This window comes from Polistes canadensis, unplaced genomic scaffold (assembly GCF_001313835.1).
Source record: "Polistes canadensis isolate GaletaPanama2010 unplaced genomic scaffold, ASM131383v1 scaffold_123, whole genome shotgun sequence".
In the NCBI taxonomy this organism is placed as follows: Eukaryota; Metazoa; Arthropoda; class Insecta; order Hymenoptera; family Vespidae; genus Polistes; species Polistes canadensis.
The window spans coordinates 83,620-88,148 of NW_014569670.1; positions in this window are offsets into that span (position 1 = coordinate 83,620).

Sequence of the window (4,529 nt, forward strand, 5' to 3'; positions counted from 1 at the left end):
ATATATATATATACAAGAATAATAAAAACGATAAAAAAAAATTAATTATAGTTAATTTTATATATATAATTGATTTAACATTCAATTTATTGATATATTTCGTTAATTATTTTATAATAATTTACGAATATTGTTTGAATAAAAATGAAATTAATTAATATTTACTTAACTAAAAATCAACACATATTTTAAACAAAAAAACTAATATATATATAGTAATAAAATGTTAAATAATTTCTCACTTTTCTTTCCTACTCTCTCAAAATAATATTTCTCTCTTATCTCCAACGTTTCAGGGATACCTAAACCATAAAAAGAAAAAGTTAACAAACAAAATATCCGTTTAATAGTCGATAACATTAATGTTACCCATACTTCAAAGAATAAGTAATAGTAGTAGTAGTAGTAATACACGTGTCAGTATGCTCTGATAAATCATATTCCCCACGCCCTTCAACATTTTTCCCTTACTCATATTTTTTCCCCCTTACCCCCAACCCCCATCTCTCCCTCTCTCTCTTACCCTTCTTTCTTCAGTACTTCATCTTCTTTTTTTTTTTCTTCTTCTCATTCGTGATTGCTGGACCTCGACCGAGATGCATTTTACCGCGGTGCATTTGCATCGCGAAAAATGCCGGCCCCATACTTGTAAAACCTTCTCTCTCTCTCTCTCACACACACACACACACACACTCTCTCTCTCTTTCTTTCTTATGAAACCTTCTTTTATTCTTTTTTATTCATTCTTATTCTATCCCTGTTAAAGTAATCCGCCCACCCACACACCCGTTTTCCTCAGCGGGTTGTCCGCTGCTATGATGGTTGTGGGGGGAGTGTGGGGTGTGGGGGGATCCCCATTGTCGTCATTTCGACCTCGAAGCCGATCATTCGTGTCGGTAACAAATGACGTTGCATGTTTCTACTCTTCTATGGGTTGGTTGGTGGATGTCACTCGATATCAAAAGTATAGATCGTCTAGCAACGTATAAGTGGGCAAGGGGGTAGGGGTAGAAGGGTGTGGTGCACTCGTGCAAAACTTGATTCAACTCGTTACCGGTTGGATTTCTTACAAAAATTTAATATTATTAAAAGGAATTGTTGAGAATTGATATATCGATGATGATAGAATAAAAGAATTTTTTGTAATAATAATAATAATTAATAAATAAATGGGATATTGAGTAATAAAAGAAAATTGAGTGTAAGAAGAAGTAGTAACGATTACAGTTTTATTACTTACGTTTTTTCTCGGACACCCTTTAGATGGATAGATGGATTATTTTCTCTTAAGAGTGGGTGGAGATGATGATAGTTAATATTTGTAATACAATAGGGTGTTATGTCTCCCTTTTTTTTTCTTTTTTTTTTTTTTCTTTATGCATCAAACGCATTTCAATGGAAATCAAACGTATCACGTTCTTTTGTTTTACGATTTATTTTCTTATTGGTATTAATTTTCAATCTTACTTTTTTAAATTCATGATATTCGATATCTTTCGTAAAAATCTTTCCTTATTATTATTTTTATTATGATTATTATTATCATTATTTCTATTGAGATATCGTTTCGTTAATATATACTTGTCATTATTATCGTATCTCAATTATGATATATTATATATAAATGTAAAATTTGAACATATAAATACGATTGAAATTTTTGAATATTTAAAAATCCCATAATAAATTTAAAATTAGAATTTATTTTATAAATATCTTTCTATGATGCATAATATATAATGCGATTAATATTTTCTTATTGTAATCGTTAATAATTTAAAAATTCTGTAATACATTTAAAATTAGAATTGAAAATACATTTTTCGTATTATATTTAATCCAAACTTCAATCATATTTCTAAATAATCCAATAATAATAATAATCAAAATCAATAGCTTAAAAATGAAAATAAATGTCTTAAATCTTAGAAATGTGTGTGTGTGTGTGAATAAGAATAATTATGAAATCAATTAAAAAATCACGAAAGATTTCATAAAAATGTCATTTTGTGTGTCATAATTGTGGTGTTAAAGCAAGTACCACTACTACTAACTACTAACGAGTGAGTTGTTTGGTTGAAAACGTGTACTACTCGAGTAATAGTCATCTCGGACGCCCACTTGCCTTTTACTTCTGTTAGCTGTGCACGTCCAGAAAGAAAGACAATGTAAAAAGCACTATAAAGTGTGTACTGCAGATGAGAGGACGAACGATCTATATGTAGATGATGCACTTTCAGAATGTTGCCTCTGTTTTTAACTCTTTGTTTGTTTTTTTTTTTTTTATATCTAAACCATATCTCCACCATTTACAATATTACACTTCCACGATAAATTCAGATTTTATGTTTTCCTTTTTTTCATACTCTTCTTACTTTCTTTTTCTTTTTTATTACATTCTGTGTTTAATTTAACATAGATAGATGCACAATGATATGTTATTCTTTTTTTATATTTCTATTTCGATGCAGTTGAGAATATTTTTATTAATTATTAATTACGGTAACATATTTTAACGTTTTACAAACTTGACGCAAATGTTTCTTTTTTTCACGAATTTTTATTTGAAATAGAAATTACCTTTCGTTAATTTATTTATTAAACTTCTTTCAACCCTTGTTGTGTTAACATATAAATAAAATAGAATTAGGTAAGTTTAAAATATACTATAATATTTTATTTGAATCAACTAAAAGTCGGATACGAAGAAATATTATATTTTAATCAGATTTATTATATAATCTTAATAGAGAATAAATAAACGAGAGTGAAATAATGAAATGAGAATAAAATAATGAGATAAATAAAAGAGAATAATTAAACGTATGTGAAATATATAATTAAATAATCTATTAATATAATTTTAAACGTCAAAGTCTGTACATTGGTAACATGAATTATATATTATACACCTAAAAAATATATTTCACGAATTATATATAATATAATTTTGTTTTAAAAAATAAGTATCTATATCACACATGCACAACTCTTAACTTTCACACGTATGTATACTTTATAGAAGACCATTTTATCTTTATAACTTCGTACGTAAAGGATTTTATGACTTAGCATTCACGCGCTACATAAAACCTGGTTGGGAATGGGAATGGGAAGAGGTGGGGTGTAGAGGGGTAAGAGGATGAGAAAGAGGAATCATTATATTATTTTAGGTTTGTCCTATTCTCGTCAAAACGATCCTATTAAACCTCGGGCTGTTGGATTTTCCGATCCTACGTTAGTACATAGTTCTTCCTATTTTCTGAAACTCACGTATCATAGGACAGTTTATGTCAACTGTTGTAACATTTAAACCCCATGATCCTCGGTTTAATACGGTAGTCATTAATTAATGATACTCAACTGGAATATCCTCTTTATTATCTTATTTATGGTTATTTACACGAATTATCTATGTTTAGATTCTTATTAAAACATTTATCTTATATTATATGGTGTGTATATTATATATTATTACACAAATCTTATATTATATCGTAGATCAATAGTTGAAACATATTTATTTTTTACATAATCAATTTATAAAATATAATAGAAATTATAATTATTATTTAAGTATAATTTTCTCTTACAAAAAAAAAAAGAAAAATGTTAATTCTATCAATTGATCTCAAATAAGATTCTAATATTATATTTCGAATAAATTCAACACATTATTAAACTATACGTTTAAACACGATAAAATTCGATCTATCTTAGAAACAAGAAAAAAAAAAAAGAAAAAAAAGAAGAAGAAAGTATTTCATCGATAGACGAAAGAAGAAAGTGCTATTTCGTGTTAGGTGAAACGTAAATAAACGAGAGTATCGAAGTATCGTCGTGTATAAGATACGAATCGAAAGAGAAATAGTGTAAAAAGAAAATCCTCGTAAATCTCAAGTAGTACAAGTCAATAATTTCACCGACCCAAATCTTATTCCCGGTAACTTGGCCAACGTTGAGATATCGTGTCGTACTAAAAGACACACACACACACACACATTCTGTGGGTGGTAAAAGGGAAAGGTATAAGGGTGATAAAAAGGGATGGGAAATTTAGAAACGTTTTCACGAATGACTAGTTTCAACTATTTTCCAAGGATTCTCTGTACTATGTGTAGTAGTATACTTTTAGTAGTAGTAGTTCCCCTTTAATGTTCTATGGGATTTTTCTCTCCATCTCGTCGTGTGTGTTCTTAAAACGAATTCTCTAGTTGTTACTTCGTTATAAATACAACAAGAACACTTTCGATTTTTTTTTTTTTCTACCTTTGTCTATCTATTTATTTATTTATCTGTTTCTCATTAATAAATTCTTACGAGTAAAACGATATCAATGTAATCCGTGTGAATCACGAGTTTTTTTTTTAATTAATCTGTTTTAATATGGTGTATATACATTTTTTACGATAATATAAATACCATTTGAATTTTACTTTTGTTTTTTTTTTTTTTTCTTTAAATCGTGGATTAATGATAAATGTTATTTAAATTATGTTTTATTTAAACGATAGGTATACGATTATTTT